Source organism: Schistocerca serialis, chromosome 1, assembly GCF_023864345.2.
Source record: "Schistocerca serialis cubense isolate TAMUIC-IGC-003099 chromosome 1, iqSchSeri2.2, whole genome shotgun sequence".
Taxonomy (NCBI): Eukaryota; Metazoa; Arthropoda; class Insecta; order Orthoptera; family Acrididae; genus Schistocerca; species Schistocerca serialis.
Genome location: NC_064638.1, coordinates 828,163,087 through 828,182,434, shown reverse-complemented (window position 1 = coordinate 828,182,434; position 19,348 = coordinate 828,163,087). Strand labels below are relative to the sequence as shown.

The 19,348-nt window shown below is 43.2% G+C and overlaps 1 protein-coding gene across 10 annotated transcripts in view; it reads right to left on the bottom strand.

Moving 5' to 3' along the window:
- LOC126484627 (glutamate-gated chloride channel) overlaps window positions 1-19,348 on the bottom strand; it is a 724,772-nt gene that overhangs the window by 294,872 nt on the left and 410,552 nt on the right. The gene's annotated exons all lie outside the window — the stretch shown is intronic.

Genomic DNA, 19,348 nt, shown 5'->3' with positions numbered 1-19,348 from the left:
GAAGTCTTTCTAAAATTTCTTTGTAGTAATATTGGTTAACTGTTTGTACAGGAGGCACCCACTCTTTATGTACTGTTGACATCCGTCCGTGAGGTTGATGATCGTCCACTGTGGTCTTCATCTTCAACATTCGTTCAGCCTTCACTAAACATTTTATGCCAACGAAAAACTTGAGCTCTTGACATAACCTCCTCTCCAAAAGCCTTCTGAAGCTTACTGTAAGTTGCCGTCACGTTTTCACCCAATTTAACGTAAAAAGAAATGGCATACCGTTGCGCAATATTGTGCGGTTCCTTTTCCATGACAAGAGACACACACACATGTTAACGTATTACAGCACAACTCACGACTGAGCACTTGTATCGATGTGCCGCTTGGGCTAGAAGCAGCTTATAGACTAAGGTCAAAGATATTGTGCCTACGCAAGCCTGCAGGATTGCCACATCTTGCAAAGAAAATCAGTCTCATTACTTTATTGTCGCATCTCGTATTTACATCTGCTATAAAGTGTTAGGCTTCTCTCGATCAAATAGCGTATTTTTGCACTCCAAGAATGTCACCGTGAAATCTGATAAATCCTCCACAAGTTAGCTGTTGCTCACACGTGTCAGATGAACTCTTTGCTGCCAAAGTGTGGTCTGTATATGACTCCCATCAGCGACAGTAGTCTTCCCGTTTTTTTCGCAGGAGGTTCTGTTGTTTCATGATCATCTTTCTCGGATAGGGTGCTATCTCTGAGCAGTTTTATTGTTGCTGTCATTTTCTTCTTTTGTCTGACGGATACTAGATAGCAGTATTCCTTGTCTGGACGCCAAATAGTGAGGAAGAATTATGTGTATATATTTCGAGGCTCTGGTAAGCCATATTTTGGATTTGCCTTTGAGTAAATAGTAAGTTCTTAATACAAACACAGCATGCTGCAGTCTTTATTTGTATTAAATCCCACATATTTTATGGTTATATAAAAAAGATACAGACAAATCCCAAATATTTGCTTGTAACGTTGACATTTTCTTCAAGCAAAGCAAGCATAGCGCTAGTGTCGTTTCAAAGTAACAAGAAATGTTGCAACCTGAAAGGAAATGAAGGTACAGATATAGAGATGTAAAGGCAGATAAATAGTTAGAAATATTACAAAAGGCAGAAATGTTGATACTCATATGACGGATCTAAAACCAATTTATCTGAAATCGTTGGTCTCGAAAGATCCACATATTCACCACCAACATAAACAGGACTGTTACATAAGAACACAATTCGCACCCTCAGCTCTGTAGCTGTTACACCGTCTGCCAAAAATGTATCAGTTTACATGGAATCTTTCATGGTTTAAAGCTTTCTACCACGGTAAAAAGCCTCACAGTTATGAATCTGCTGAAGATGTTCGCATTTTTATCTTTCTCTAGCTCTCTAGAGCATGATAATGAAGTACCGCTTAACCGGACGTTGTCGGTTCGAAATCAGTGTTAAAAGAAATTTTCATCAATATTATTTTGTCCACAGTGGGGAGAGACGTAGCAGCATGTTCTAATTATGATCCGAGCACTGCTATCTTTCAGGTTTAATCACTATATTCTCCTCGGCGTCTGACATTTTAATGCTGATGTGTTCGTCAGAGTGGTGCTGTCTGATAGTAGTAGGCTTTGGGTCGGCAGCAAGTCCCACAATCTCCCTCCTTTCTGCCATATCCACTGCAAACCACAATTGTGACGGTACAATGCACCCTTATTCACATCACTCACTCACATTACTTCGTGAAGAAAAGCTGTAGTAGTGTCCGAATGAAGGAAACTTTTGTAATTATGGAGCTGAACATACCCGTCCGGGTCTATCAACTAACAATGCCATCTGACTTTAACTTAGAAACCTGTCTTTAATTCATTAGAGCAGCAATTTTCCTCTAACAAACGGTTGAGTTTTGGTACCATCCAAAAAACTGACAGTGTAGAAACATGAATTACGCAAAAATTGATATTTCTACGAATTGTTGTTTAGATAAATCTCTTATGAACCGCGAACAACACGATACGCTCTGCAAAAGCTTCAGCTCTCCTCACATTCTACTATACTATACAATTATACGAAAAAGAACCCAACATTCAAAGTTAAATCTTCGCTGAGAGATGTCAGTAAACTTTGAAAACAGGACGTGATAATGTTATCACTTTTTGCGAGTAAATTTTTTTTCAGAATTTCTTGCTAGAGATTGTGAATTTATATTTTGTCCACGATGATGGTGGAAATTAAGTAAAATACTAAGTAGTCAGGGCTGATGACCTCAGATGTTAAGTCCCATAGTGCTTGCAACCATTTTAATTAAGCAGTCAGTTATGGAAACAAATAACAGGTAATTAAGGATTCTTAGGAATGGTACAGGCCTACAGGTAGTTTCAGTTTGCAGATGGACAAATAACTGTATCATTTCCAGATAACTTGGTGCCGAACGACTGAATTGAAGCCAAATAACTTGTGAGACAATTCTATCAGTGGAATACGAGAACGTACGAATGATTGTTTACTCTGCCACAAAGATTTATTATGTATATGGTTGCTAGTATTGTAGAGTACACAAACAGATCAGTATATAGGTGAATGAAAGTCACGCCGCTTTCATTTCCATTTCAATCATTAAATGTGTGTTATCACGTTCCTCTTTTTCCCGTTTACCAAATCAAATGGCTCCAAGCACTATGGGACTTAACATCTGAGGTCATCAGTCCACTAGACTTAGAACTACTTAAACCTAACTAACCTAACGACATCACACAGATCCATGCCCGAGGCAGGATTCGAACCTGCGACCGTAGCAGCCGCGCCCGTTTACCACATATTTCTGTCTTGCCCATTGCTGCTAGTGGACATAATCAAAACCTCCCTTCTAATAATTACTGTTTATTGTTGTATTTATCATGAAAGAATGTAAACTGTGTATAGTTTTTACCTGTACTATTGTTATTTTTTATTCCAAAATCTAGTATAACATGCTCATCATAATATATTCATGTAAAATATTTAGAATGCTTGGGTAGATGGAAGAGAGGGTCTGATGACCCTAATCTTGAGAAATTACACAGGATTATTTTTTTCCAACGTCTACGAACTCTAGGAATTGATCGACGAGAGGATACGGAACTAAAAAGATCTACTGAAGTTATGTCCGGTAATGCATGGTTTCCGCGCTAGAGACTGCTTCGTTAAAGAGACTTTGGTCTAATACACGCTGTACCATGCAATCACAGTTACAGACAGTATGCATGGTTTCCCCATAGAGGGTGGTACTCTTCCTCACAATTCGTGCCCTAGTTCCCTCTCCTGCCGTAGTAATTGGTAATGTTGTGTCCGATTCACTTCTCTTGCTGACTCACCTTGTATTGGATGTGATACAGCGTTGTACCCAATACTTCCGCATTCAAATCGAGAGCTTGCCGACATGGTGTTTACTTACGAAAAGGTAAATGGCAACGGGCGGCGGGCAACAATGGAGACCTTTCCATGCCGAAAACAACCATAGCGTTCTACGTTTGCAACGGCGTTGCTCCGTTTTCTGAGACAGGATCGTTTCAGGAAGCAGGACATTATGAAGGACGTACACGAAATGTTCGCACAGCAGACTCGGACGAAAATGTTATTTACACTATGGAAGGCGACCGCCGTGTCTGTACCTGGTAGTTGGACCGCCAGTACAGGGTAAGCCAGACGACCGTATGGAACATTCTCCATGACAATTGTTACTATCCTTCCCACTGACAGCGTATGCAGGGCTTACTAGCGACAGACTTCCCACATCGGGAGCAGTTTTGTCTCCGGTTCCTTCACCAAGCAACCACAATTCTGGGATTTGTGTCATCCATCCTATTCACAGATGACGCTACCTGCAAGCGGAGTGGTATATTCAACTTCCATAACAGTCATCTGTGGATGACAGCGAATCATCAGCATCGGTGCAGCCGGAATGTTTGGGCCTGGATAATCGGCAACTGTATTTTGGGCCCAGTCTTCCTTCCACGTCGCCTAACAGGCTGGAACTACAGGCGTTTCTTGCATGTGACTTTTCCTACCCTGCTGGAAGAAATGCCATTGATGATTCTAAGGATTATGTGGCTGCTGCATTATGGTTCTCCAGCCCACTTCGCGTAACGTCTGGACACATCTCAATCGTGTCTTGACTTACCGATGTATAAGACGAGGGGGTCCAACCGCATGGCCTGTTCATTCACCAGATCTCAACCCGTACCATTCTTGATTATGGGGCCGTCTCAGAAGTATCGTGTAAGCATAGCCCATTGCACATACGGAGACATTGGAGCAGAGTATTCATGCTGCTTTTGACACTGTTCGGATGCAGTCTGGCCAATGTGAACGTATGAGACAGAGCATGCTACGCCGCGAACACGTATGCGTTGAGGCACATGGAAAACATTTTCAGCACATACTGTAACTGTGGCTGCATGGTACAGCGCGTATTAGACTGCTGTCTCTGTAACAATGTATGACTGAATGAATGATCTCTAGCATGGAAACCATGCATTTCCGGGCATAAGTTCATTAGACCTTTTTTGTTCCGTATCCTCTCATAGATCAGTCCCTAGAGTTTGTACACGATGGGAAAAAATCACGCAGTATAAATCAATAAATAATAAAAAATAAATATCACATTGAGTGGGGGTAGGAAACAATAATGCAGGCGACTTAACCTTGATGTAAGTGGGTCCAACATGATGGAACCTAAACTGACTTTATAAATATTGATCATGAACACCCACGTCAGACGTTCTGTGAAAGATGGGTGGCAAGAGAAGGCAGAGTTTTGTTACCAGCTCATACAACTGATCTAAACCGTTCTGATTTGTTCATGTCGAGTCATGTGAGAACTTTTCTGTACGAGCCACGCGTCGGAATTGAACAGGTTTTAAAAGCAAGAATTATCTCTGGCTGTCAAACTGCTCTACCAACACCAGCGGTGTTCGAAAGAGTATGATGAAACTTTGTGTGACAATGTCAGGACTGCGTAGAAGACGCAGGGCGCCACTGTTGTGAGTCTAGCACATTGAGCATGTTGCACAAATAAGAAAAATTATCACAAACGTATGCCTACTTGGCTTTTTATCATCAGAAGAGTCTGTCGCTGTGGCCGAGCTTTTCTAGGCGCTTTAGTCCGGAACCACGCTGCTGCTACGGACGCAGGTTCGAATCCTGCCTCGGGCATGGATGTGTGTGATGTCCTTAGGTTTGTTAGGTTTAAGTAGTTCTAAGTTCTAGGGGACTGATGACCTCAGACGTTAAGTCCCATAGTGCTTAGAGCCGTTAGAACCATCATCAGAAGATCAATGGTAAATAAACAATATTCTGCTTTTCGCTCATATCCTTAGACTGATTCCTTGGAACAAGATTTCCTTATCTTAAGCCAGCATACTGTATTTTCCCCTTATCCACCATCACACCATTACTGGCAGTTCGTATCATTTCAAGGAAAGACCCAGCATATCGACTATGAGTGCACCGCAGCAGTAGTCATTGTCGCGTGGCGAAGAGAGTGGGGAACAATGGGAGGACAGGAGGGGGCGTGGGAGGGGGGTTGCTAGAGGACGGGACGAGAGCAGTGGTTCGATGACCCAGTGCCAATGCCTTGCGTCGGCGCCTGGCTCCATCCACAGGCTTACGTTAGCAGTATCACACGTTTGTGGGACGGGACTGAATTACCTGCAACCTCTAAAGTTCGACACAACTCAGCAGTTACGGTCTTTCCGGATGTGACTTGCTTTATGGTTTACCATTGTAGGATGACTGACAAGTTAGTACATTTCTGAACTAGGGTCTTTCCAGAAACTAACTCATTAATAAAAGAACAGATAACTGAAAAAGCCCCAAGTTTTTATTTGTTGACATAGTGACGTTACATTCTTTGCCGAACGTACAAGGTCTTGGCTATTTGCGCCGAAAGAACTTTTAACGAACTTTATAATTAGAGCTCTTCTTTAAAGTTTGAACTTGTCATTAATGATTAATTGCCGCGAAAAAGAACTTCACTTGCGTAAAAGAGCCGAAGTATGTAAGTAACCTGAAGCGCTTCTTCCTTGCGTTCATGCAGAAGAACAGCCATAAATGCAGTAAAATAATTCAGTTTAAATAATCAATATGACTTTGATATTCAATTAAACATAACAGTAATCGAGTATATAAATCACGCTATTCGCTGCATTATTTACATATTTATGACGTACCATTTCACACCTGGAGCCTGAAGCTCAGCCTGTTCCCTGATAGAAGTAAGAAAAATTGAGTGCACTTCTCATCGACAGAGTGTGAAATACGTTACACGACAATAACAAAGAGCTATTCAAGAAGTAACGAGGAAGAAACACATCAAAAGACAAGAAAAAAGGTGGTCCAGCGGTAAAAAGCATGACTTGAAACGGCGAGATCGCGAGACAGAATCCCGATCGTACCACTAATGTTTCATTCTTCGTCTTAACCTTCACATCCCAACGATCTGAGAAGTCGCCAGAAACGACACGTCATTCTGATTCCACGTTAAAACTGCGGGTCCTCTTTCCCTGATTGGATAACGTGGGTAGTTTAGGTACCCGCAAATCGCCGAAGTGGCGTCCTGTTGAAAGACTTACACCTGGCGATTGCCATTCAAAATTCTCCCATTTCAATTACTTTCACATTTATCAACTTACACAGAACGAGGTGTCCTCAACAATTAACGGTAATTTTTTTTAAAGAATTTTATTTATTTGTCTACATCAAAGGTATCCTCTTCAAGAAATTCCCATTACATGTTATTCTCTTAGCAGCAATTTTTTCAGCCCCCAATACCCTTCTGGGGCCCGATTTTTGGGATAGTTTTTAGCTCTCTCTGCGATGCGTTTTTAATCTCACCTATTCTTGTATGACGACTGTCATTTAAGGATTTCCTTATTGCTGGGAAGAAAAAAAACCGCATGGGACCATCTCTGGCGATTATGGAGACTAAGGCATCAATTAAATATTGTTTTTGACCAATAACACATCACCAAGCAACGAAGTAAAAGATGCATTATCGTGGTGCAAAATTCATGGATCGTTTCGCCAAAAATCCAGGCGTTTCTTTCGGATTGCTTCCCACGTAACAGCGTGGAATTTGTAAATGGTAATGCTTACAAATCGTTCGACCTCCTGACGAGAACATGGTGCATTGTGCCGTTAAAAATCGAAAAACGCAGTGAGCATAACCTTCACATTTGACCGCACTTGACTGTCTTTTTCTCGGTCTTGGCGATTCAGAATGCTTCCACGGGAACCACTTAGCCTTACTTTCGGCGTTATATCCGTAAACTCACGTTTCATCACCTGTCATGACACGTTTCAATAGTTATGAAGCGCTGTTTATTTTGTCTAGAGACTCCGAACCGACTTTCATTCAACGCTGCTTTTATTCGAAATTCAACAATTTTGGAACAATTTATAACGTCACGACTTTCACACCCAAAACATCGGTAAACATTTCGTAGCATGAGCCAGATGATACCAACACCATCAGCGACTTCTCTGACTGTGATTCGGCGTTCTCCACAACCATTTCTTTCAGTTTTTCCACGATTTCTTCGGTTGAAGATGGGGAATCCTGGCTCTCGTCGTCTTCATGGGCTTTATCGGGACGCTTATACCACTCGAAAAGCTTGACTTTACTCATAACAGACTCACCAAATCCAATGTTTAACATTTTCAAAATTATGCTGCACTTTACTCCATTCTTACAGCAAAATATGATACGAATTCTCCAACCAGTTTCTTACGTCATAAATAATCGCTGATACTACCAAAACACGCATAATCTTTTTGAAAACACACCAAATATCCGCTGTGGAGAACAATGTACAGATACTTTTCAGGCGTATTTACCAACACAATGAAAAATATCGTGCGAATCGGACTAATTCAACGCGTGAAATGGCAGAATTTTCATTACTTTTAGAACACGCCTTGTACAAGAGACTTCGTTATCAATACATTTTCACGTGTTTGCTTCACAGTGAAATTTCCGGAACAATGTAGTGAAGGGATACGAAAATTATCATCACATCCCGCTGAGCATCATAAGCAAAATTGTTGAATCAGCAACAGCAGCGGCACATATTTCTATGCTAAAATGATGCCAACAGAAATTCAACTGATTTGGCGAGTGCATGGAGCTCAAAACCTCTGAGAAAAGAGGCCCAGTTTCAGAAAAAAGAAAACAAAAATGGTATACCAACTTGTAAAAGATATTCATTATAAATTATCAGAATCCATCAGTATTATGATATACAATACCACAGAAGTAACTGAAAGCTCAGTATGCATAGCACTTCAAAATCAAAAAAGAAAGTTCTGACAGAATAGCCAAAAGTCTATGAAAAGAAGATTCTGAGAAACATCGTGAGCGTATTCAAAGAGAACCACCAGTACTGGAATAGACACAACTAATGTCCATCTTTTCAGGAGAAGAAAATATGAGAGTGTGCTGAAAAGTAATGCTGCCGAATTTTTCATCTGAAAACTCTTAAAGCTTTTAAAATTAAAAAAAAAAACGTTATTCATATTCAGATCTTTATTCTTCAGGTCTACATATTTATTTGTCATGGTAAGTTACCCTAAAGACGAAACATATTTCTCCCAACGGGAGGCCAATGTGTTGATACCGTCACTGTAGAATACTTCACTTTGTTGACGGAGCCTCAACCTCACATCTGCATGCACCGCTTCATCACTATCAAAGTGAAGTCCTCGAAGTTGTTCTTTAAGTTTAGAAAACAGATGAAAACGGGTTTTGGCCTAGTCTGGACTGTATAGAGGAAGCTCAGTGACAGTGAACCCAAAGCGTCGGATTGTTGCATATCTCGCAGCACTCGTGTGTGGTCCGGCACTGTCATATGAAAGAGAGGGTTCTCCACGTGTGGACGAACTCATGGAATTCGAAACTCGGTTACAGTACGCTGTTTCTCACGCACCGACGACGGTGCATTACACTACGCCATGTTACACGCTAAAATTCGGAGCCCTCTAGCAGAATAGGGCTGTAAATACGTAGACACTAACAATAAAGCCGTAGGATCTTAACAACGCTTGATTTATTTGAAAAAGCTCTAAGAGTTTTCACATAAGAAATTCGGATGCATTGGCTTTCAGCATGTCCTCGTAAAGATCACTCGAACGTGAAAATTTCGTTTTTGGTCTCCTGGTACGAATGAGATCAATTAAATATTTGACTATTTTTTTAATTAGAAAACCGTAGCGTTCTGATGCACCTATGTGCAGAAGTACGTGTAATAGCTCAGTACTCATTTGACAATACCTCTTTTAAATGTGCCATCTAAAGAATAATTTGGTGACCATAGAGTTTCCAGTAAAATTGGGTGGGAGGGGTGGGAGCGGCCTACATTTACTGTCCGAAATTCCGCAAGAAATGACAGGCGATCACATTTATAACATTTATGCCTTTATACGAGGCGTGTTTTTAAGTAAGGTCCGTCTCAACAAAAGTACACAACGAAAGGTTATTTCAAAAAAAGTAAATTTATTTTCAGGAAGTACAAACTTCACTCTATTTTTCGACATAGTTGCCAAGTTTGGTGAAATACGTGTCATACCTCTCAACCAATTTTAAAATACGCTCTTCATAAAAACTTGCTGCCTGCTCCGATAGCCAAGTTTTCACTGCCGTTTTCACGTCGTCCTTTTCATTGTAACGGTTGCCACTGAGGTGCTGTTTGAGGTGGAGGAACGGATGGTAATCGCTCGGTGTAAGATCAGGACTGTAGGGTGGGTGGTCTAAAACTTCCCAGCCAAAACTGTCCAATACATCGTGGGTCTGACCTGCAGCGTGAGGTCTTGCATTGTCATGGAGAAGGACAATTCCCTTTGTCAGCATGACACGTCTTTTGTTTTGAATCGCTCTGCGTAGCTTTCTCAGGGTTTGGCAGTATGAGTCTGCATTTTTTTGATAGTGGTTCCTCGTTGCATGAAGTCGACCAACAAAACACCATGCCAATCCCAAAACACCAACGCCATGATTTTGAGCTGGAGCAGAGTCTGTTTCGCCTTCACCTTCACAGGTGAGTGTGTGTGTGTCTCCATTCCATACTTAGTTGATTGATTCGAGTGTAATATGCGAAACCCATGTTTCGTCTCCAGTTACGATCTGACTCAAGAAGCCGTCACCTTCTTCTTGATAATGAGTCAAGAACTTCATCGCACACTCAAATCTCTGGTTTTTGTGGTCCTCTGTTAGGAGTTTCGAGACCCAACTGGAGCACAGTTTCCTAAACTTTAGGTGTTAAGAAACAATGTTGCAAAGCACTGATCTCCACTGGTCAGGAAATTCGTTTGACATACCTGTTGTTGTGAAGCGCCTGTACTCACGAATCCTCGCTTCAACCGAAGCCACCAAATTGTCTGTAAAAAAAGAAGGGCGACTGAAGAGGTCCTCATCATGGACGTTGCCACCCATCTTTGAATTCTCGTACCCATTTACGCACTCATAATAGTATGACCGTACACTTTGCAAATTTGTCGATGAATTCCTGGAGCAGACAGGTTCCTTGCTGGAAAAAAGCGTATCGCTGAGTGAACCTCACACGCGGCGGGCGAGTGATAGCCTTAAACATTTTGAAAGCACAGGACAGAACCGTACAGCTTAGCTACAGAGCTGGTACACGACGCACGCGCTCGTAGCGGTATGCGCGCGAACTACTAGTGTCTACAACAAAACGGACCTTACTTGGAAACACCGCTCGTATGTGAAAATCCATAAGAACTAGCCTGTTGCATGGCTCCATGGTAAGTGATAATCACCTGCAGGCAGCAAACATGTAGAGTGATCAGACATCGTTATGCTTTCCTGTGTCTGTAGTATCATAAATCGATACCACCCCCACTGCCGTCTCACAGTTGGCAATGGAAACACACGTTTCCGATAGACGCTGATAGCGGTCTCGTGGGGAGACAGCGGATCCAATGATGCGTGCCTGCTGAGCCACGCCATGAGCAGCTCGCGACTACGAGGGCGCTTGCCACTGCGATATAGGATGGTCGTAGCAGGTACAAGGTCCAGTCTCAGCCGCAGTCTTTGATAGTCTTCAGTCTTAGTCAGCCCCTGACAGTTTGCTCGTGCATTAATAGCAGGATCCTCACGCTGCACGACGCGATGTCGTTTGCTTCTTGTAATAGGTGGACGCTTTTTTTTTCTTTTGTACAGTTTCATCGCAATGGTTGGAGAAAGCTACAAGTAATAATCATGTTTGCTCCAGTCAAGCTTCTCTACCACGCTGTAGCTCACGTCTCCTTACTGTTGTGCACAAAGCAGTGCACAACAGCGCCCATCGCTTGGGTCACACTAGTAACTGACGTCACTTCGAGGTAGTTTGTCGCTGCTGACGTCTCAGGTTTGCAGCGTCACCGTAATTTTCCCATTCATTTTGTATTTGTAGTCTTCGGCTTGTTGCATTGTATTGACAGTGGTCTATTCGCCTGAGCTCTCCTATTGTGCCTTCGTTGCGTGATTATTGTTGTTCTTGACGATATTTAAACTTTTGTTAATAACAGTTTTTGAATTAAAAGCGATTGTTTTTCGGTACAGATGCGGTGAACACAGTAACCTACAAGTGCACGTGTGAAAATCATAACTATCTAGTCCCTTACTGAGCTAAGACTAGCTCTTTGCTAGGTCTGAATATGAGTCGAGACCCTATTTTATCTGCACGTGTTCGATCAAGCAAGCACACAAACAGGCGAAAGCCACTGGAGAGAGGTTGTCGGTTATTAGAATATAAACGACACGTAACAACAGATTTGAAATAGATAAGTGTAAGTTATGGTGAAATCTATGTTGATTTAATTCTATCACATTTCTTTGTGGGGGACCGTAGCTGGAACAATATTTTGGAGCGTAGCTTAGTGACTGCAGTGGGGTGCACCGAGCTGGTCCTGTCAGCGTTTCGCCGGCCGATGTTGCCGAGCGGTTCTAGGCGCTACAGTTTGGAACCGCGCGACTTCTACGGTCGCAGGTTCGAATCCTGCCTCGGGCATGGATGTGTGTGATGGCCTTAGGTTAGTTATGTTTAAGTAGTTCTAACAAGGGAACCTCCCCATCGCACCCCCCTCAGATATACACTCCTGGAAATGGAAAAAAGAACACATTGACACCGGTGTGTCAGACCCACCATACTTGCTCCGGACACTGCGAGAGGGCTGTACAAGCAATGATCACACGCACGGCACAGCGGACACACCAGGAACCGCGGTGTTGGCCGTCGAATGGCGCTAGCTGCGCAGCATTTGTGCACCGCCGCCGTCAGTGTCAGCCAGTTTTCCGTGGCATACGGAGCTCCATTGCAGTCTTTAACACTGGTAGCATGCCGCGACAGCGTGGACGTGAACCGTATGTGCAGTTGACGGACTTTGAGCGAGGGCGTATAGTGGGCATGCGGGAGGCCGGGTGGACGTACCGCCGAATTGCTCAACACGTGGGTCGTGAGGTCTCCACAGTACATCGATGTTGTCGCCAGTGGTCGGCGGAAGGTGCACGTGCCCGTCGACCTGGGACCGGACCGCAGCGACGCACGGATGCACGCCAAGACCGTAGGATCCTGCGCAGTGCCGTAGGGGACCGCACCGCCACTTCCCAGAAAATTAGGGACACTGTTGCTCCTGGGGTATCGGCGAGGACCATTCGCAACCGTCTCCATGAAGCTGGGCTACGGTCCCGCACACCGTTAGGCCGTCTTCCGCTCACGCCCCAACATCGTGCAGCCCGCCTCCAGTGGTATCGCGACAGGCGTGAATGGAGGGACGAATGGAGACGTGTCGTCTTCAGCGATGAGAGTCGCTTCTGCCTTGGTGCCAATGATGGTCGTATGCGTGTTTGGCGCCGTGCAGGTGAGCGCCACAATCAGGACTGCATACGACCGAGGCACACAGGGCCAACACCTGGCATCATGGTGTGGGGAGCGATCTCCTACACTGGCCGTACACCACTGGTGATCGTCGAGGGGACACTGAATAGTGCACGGTACATCCAAACCGTCATCGAACCCATCGTTCTACCATTCCTAGACAGGCAAGGGAACTTGCTGTTCCAACAGGACAATGCACGTCCGCATGTATCCCGTGCCACCCAACGAGCTCTAGAAGGTGTAAGTCAACTACCCTGGCCAGCAAGATCTCCGGATCTGTCCCCAATTGAGCATGTTTGGGACTGGATGAAGCGTCGTCTCACGCGGTCTGCACGTCCAGCACGAACGCTGGTCCAACTGAGGCGCCAGGTGGAAATGGCATGGCAAGCCGTTCCACAGGACTACATCCAGCATCTCTACGATCGTCTCCATGGGAGAATAGCAGCCCGCATTGCTGCGAAAGGTGGATATACACTGTACTAGTGCCGACATTGAGCATTCTCTGTTGCCTGTGCCTATGTGCCTGTGGTTCTGTCAGTGTGATCATGTGATGTATCTGACCCCAGGAATGTGTCAATAAAGTTTCCCCTTCCTGGGACAATGAATTCACGGTGTTCTTATTTCAATTTCCAGGAGTGTAGTTATAAGTTGGCACAGTGGATAGGCCTTGAAAAACTGAACACAGATCAATCGAGAAAACAGGAAGAAGTTGTGTGGAACTATGAAAAAAAATAGGCAAAATATGCAAACTGAGTAGTCCATGCGCAAGATAGGCAACATTAAGGAGAATGTGAGCTTAGGAGCGCCGTGGTCCCGTGGTTAGCGTGAGCAGCTGCGGAACGAGGAGTCCTTGGTTGAAGTTTTCCCTCGAGTGAGAAGTTTACTTTCTTTATTTTCGCAAAGTTATGATCTGCCCGTTCGCTCATTGACGTCTCTGTTCACTGTAATAACTTTAGTGTCTGTGTTTTGCGACCGCAACGCAAAACCGTGCGATTAGTAGACGAAAGGACGTGCCTCTCCAATGGGAACCGAAAACATTTCGTCGCAAGGTTATAGGTCAACCGATACCTCCACAGGAAAACACGTCTGATATATTCTATACGACACTGGTGACGGCATGTGCATCACATGACAGGAATATGTTGTCGATCCACCTAACTTGTACACTTGGCGAATGGGTAAAAAGGTTCTTCTACCTTGCCCGACTTAGGTTTTCTTGTGGATGTGATAATCACTCCCAAAAAAGTGATGAAAACATAAGAGTTTGTCACATAAACTGCAACAAATGAATGCAACAGTTTCACAGTCGCACAGTTTTCCCTGTGATCTGTCAAAACATATGTTTTTAACGTTTTCAAATTTTTCTGTGTGTAGTCCGTCAAATCCTGCATATGTCAGAGTAAATCTGAACATGTCCTGGAATTTTGGAGAGCGAAGTTGCTTATGTGTGAGTGCCTGAACTTTGATAATTGTGTGCAGATAAAAAAATTAAACTTTTCACTCGAGTGAAGACTTGAACCACTGACCTCTTGCTCCGCAGCTGCTCACGCTAACCACGGGACACAGCGCTCCTGAGCTCGCACTGTCCTTAATGTTGCCTATCTTGCACATGAACTACTCATTTTGTATATTTTGCTTATTTTTTTCATAGTCTTATACAACTTCTTCCTGTTTTCTCGATTGATCTGAGTTCAGGCCTATCCACTATGCCAACTTATAACTAAATCTGAAGGGGGTGCCATGGGGAGGTTCCCTTGTAAATTCTAGGGGACTCATGACCTCAGATGTTACGTCCCATAGTGCTCAGATCCATTTGAATTTTTTTTTGTCAGCGTTACGAACGATAGGTTTCGTCGTAGTAAAATAGACCTGTTGCTGCCGTCTGCCACCCAGCACCCAGGTAGCTCATCAGTGCACGGGGGAGGGGGGTTGTGCTGCAGGGCAGCAGTGAGATGAGGTGATAAGCAGCGGCTGGTAAGGTGTGAGGTGGCGGCAGACGGAGCGCTGCGGACGAGCAGCGGGCCGGCCGGCTGGTGACGGGTGGGGGAATTGCCTTTATTCAGCAGCGCCTGGCGGCGCGTCGAGGGCCCTCCAGCGCGCCTTCCTGCCGGCGTGCGTGCGCGCCGCGCCGTGCGGGCTGCGTGCCCAGCAGGGGCACGCCGACACGTCCACCAGCCGCGCAACCCTGAGGGACGTCCAGGTTAGAGGAAGACTGCACTGTAGTTCCCTCTCTAGATTGTCGCACAGATGACAAAATCGCAGATATCGAAATAGACGACAGAGGGATAGAAAAACAATTAAAATCGCTCAAAAGGGGAAAGGCTGCTGGACCTGGTGGGATACCAGTTCGATTTTACACAGAGTACGGGAAGGAACTTGCCCCCCTTCTTGAAGCGGTGTACCGTAGGTCTCTAGAAGAGCGTAGCGTTCCAAAGGATTGGAAAAGGGCACAGGTCATCCCCGTTTTCAAGAAGGGACGTCGAACAGATGTGCAGAACTATAGACCTATATCTCTAACGTCGATCAGTTGTAGAATTTTGGAACACGTAGTATGTTCGAGTATAATGACTTTTCTGGAGACTAGGAATCTACTCTGTAGGAATCAGTATGGGTTTCGAAAAAGACGATCCTGTGAAACCCAGCTCGCGCTATTCGTTAACGAGACTCAGAGGGTTCCCAGGTAGATGCTGTATTTCTTGACTTCCGCAAGGAGTTCGATACAGTTCCCCACGGTCGTTTAATGAACAAAGTAAGAGCATATGGACTATCTGAACAATTGTGTGATTGGATTGAAGAGGTCCTAGAAAACAGAATGCAGCATGCCATTCTCAATCAAGTGTGCCGCAGGGAAGTGTCGTAGGACCGTTGCTATTCACAATATACATAAATGACCTTCTGGGTAACATCGGAAGTTCACTGAGGCTTTTTTCAGATGATGCTGTAGTGTATCGAGAGGTTGTAACAATGGAAAACATTACTGAAATGTAGGAAGATCTGAACGAATTGACGCATGGTGCAGGTAATGGCAATTGAATCTCAATGCAGACAAGTTTAATGTGCTTCGAATACACAGAAAGAAAGATCCTTTATCATTTAGCTACAATATAGCAGGTCAGCAACTGGAAGCAGTTAATACCATAAATTATCTGGGAGTATGCATTAGGAGTGATTTAAAATGGAATGACCATATAAAGTTGATCGTCGGTAAAGCAGATGCCAGACTGAGATTCATTGGAAGAATCCCAAGGAAATGCAATCCGAAAGCAAAGGAAGTAGGTTACAGTACACTTGTTCGCCCATTACTTGAATACTGCTCACCAATGTGTGATCCGTACCAGATAGGGTTGATAGAAGAGATAGAGAAGATCCAACGGAGAGCAGCGCGCTTCGTTACAGGATCATTTATTAATCGCGAAAGCGTTACGGAGGTGATAGTTAGACTCCAGTGGAAGACTTTGCAGGAGAGACGCTCAGTATATCGGTACGGGCTTTTGTTTGAGTTTCGAGAACATACCTTCACCGAGGAGTCAAGCAGTATATTGCTCCCTCCTACATATATGTCGCGAACAGACCATGAGGATAAAATCAGAAAGGTTAGAACCCACGCAGAGGCATACCGACAATCTTTCTTTCCACGAACAATACGAGACTGGAATAGAAGGGAGAACCGACAGAGGTACTCAAAGTACCCTCCGCCACACACCGTCAGGTGGCTTGCGGAGTATTGATGTAGATGTAGAATAGATGTTACTAGCCAAAGAGCACCAGCAAAAGCATTCTGTCATTGCTTTCTTGAAGGAAATAACCTTGTACAGACTGAAGTAATTCCGAGAACACGCGTAATTCCAGACGAGGCTTCGAACTTCCCCCTCCTGAAGAAAGGTTGATGCGCGAGGATGTCATAGGTCAGACTACAATCCCTTCCCTAAAACTAATATATTTCACTTTACACTTGGACAACTTTCTGTTTAAAAGTCAACTTTGTGCTTAAAAGACAGAGCCCGTGTATAGGTTAGAAATACCATTTTGGCTATCTGTTACGATGATATGAAAATGGCTCCCGTCCCGGGTAAATAAAAAAGAAGTTGTATTTGCAACTTTGGCTGGGTTTTCATTGCACTGCTATATTTTCTCTCATCATTTATTTGCTGCCTATTATTGCTATTCGTAAGACTTTTTTTCCGTTTCCCATTGGACAATTTTCAATTTTTTTATTTTTTTTTAGAACTGGCAGCAGACGCCGGTTATGCTTTTAGCTTAACATGAATTACAAATATACTGTTGAATACGCACTCAGTTCTTTAAATTCAATCCGTGGCATTTTTATTCTCCTATTTATTTTTACAGGGTTCACTCACTCTTCGTTTTGATTTGCCTTATGTACACGATCATTGACTGGTTTAATCATCGTTTTGTTAATCTCAGGATACTGCATACACAACGTATTGGTCTAACCTTAGTTAGTTTTCAACCTTATCTTCACAATTATTGCACCTAATTCTTCCGTTATTTGTTGAGTTTCCCTTGGATTAGAAACAAATAAAACAATTTCATCAGTAAGCTTAGGGTTTGCATTCACGTATGGAGCGCGGGAAGAATTATTGTTTAAGTGCCTCTGTGTGCACAGTAATTAATTTAATCTTGTTCTCAGGATGCCTCATTCAAGTAAGTGGAAAACAGTCTTAGTGAAATGCCGTTGCTCTGTCTAACTCACTTCCCAAATTTAAATTTTGTTAGTTCTTAATTTCATATAAATTAAACTATAGCCTTATTTGAGATACAAAACCGCTTTCTCATTTTTCAAATGCTATCATCATATAGACTGTCAAAATAGAGTCAAATGCTGCACAGATATTAAAGATAGAACGACAATCCATACTCCTTGGTTATTTCTGTAACGTTCCTCACTGCTAAGCTACCGTACCTTAATTTCGTGATAGCTCTTCTGCTTCCTTATTTTTTCATTGCAACTATTAAGGTGTTGTTCTATATAATTGTCACAGTCTTCTTAGATATGGATTTTGCGAATAATATTGCACATTTAATTTTTAGAGAATCTCTTGTTAATTTGTTTTATTTTTCTTTCAATTTATTTGTCAGCAGTACTTTTATAATACTTCCATTATGCACTGTCGATGTTACTTCCGATTATGATTGACAGTAGTTCAAATGGTTCAAATGGCTCTGAGCACTATGCGACTTAACTTCTGAGGTCATCAGTCCCCTAGAACATAGAACTAATTAAACCTAACTAACCTAAGGACATCACACACATCCATGCCCGAGGCAGGATTCGAACCTGCAACCGTAGCGGTCACGCGGTTCCAGACTGAAGCGCCTTTAACCGCACGGCCACATCGGCCGGCATTGACAGTAGTCCTACACTCTAAATTTCACCTCACAGGAAGTTTTTATCCAATGGAAGTCTGGCTAGATGTTCTGTAAGATCGAATCCTGTTGACTAAATGATGATTCAGAACTGAATCAGAAGCCTGCCTAAGATCAAGAATACGGAATCCATCTGTAGACGGTTATTTCTAGCCTCCTAATAGACGAAGAGGTGGTTTTGAATGTCACGTGATCTCCTATTTCAAAAACTTGTGCTTCTTTTAACAGATGAGATTATTACCGCAAGTAAATGCAGCATCTCCATTTCAAAAAGTTGTGTTTATTTTAACAGATGAGATTATTAGCGTAAGTAAATGCAGCATCGTATCCGAGGTGAATTGACGTCCACTGTTCAAATGACGCATAGAGGATCTGAATAAAAGGCTTTGGTGGTTCTGTAACGACCTTCGTTGTAGATTTTTCCACCAGTCCTGTAGGAGGCGGACTTCTCATTACCACGGATAGCCTAGGCATACACCACTCATATCTGAAACGAGCCAGAGATTGCATAGATGTAAGGGGCTAAATCTCCTGTTTTAAAACAAAGATATGGTGGGTGTAACATCGATATTCTAAACTGAATTTGTTGTTAATTTCTGAAAAGAATACAATAATGGACCGCAAACAAGTCGCAGAGAACGTGAATATTAAATAGATGGTAGCCAAATGTCGAAACTTGGACAATGACGTCACAGACACGAAATCCTTCCAAAAAAAATATTCACGTTAATCTAGTACTAACAGACGATATCGGAGAAAGAAATACGTAACACCTAAGAGAAGTATAATGGATTACCGGCAAGATCGATTAAATTTTCATGGAGTTAGAGGCAGGTATACTGTGCAGCCGTATTTACAAGGTACTTTATATTCGAGATCCAAGAAGAAAAAACATAGCTCATGGCTTTACTATACGGATTAAACTGTGGCGGAAAAGCACGAAAATACTTGATGTATCTATTACGACATTACGATACCGTTTAGTGTACCTACCAGTCCAAAAAGTTTCGGGATTTGAAGCATAAGAAAATAAAAAACATTAA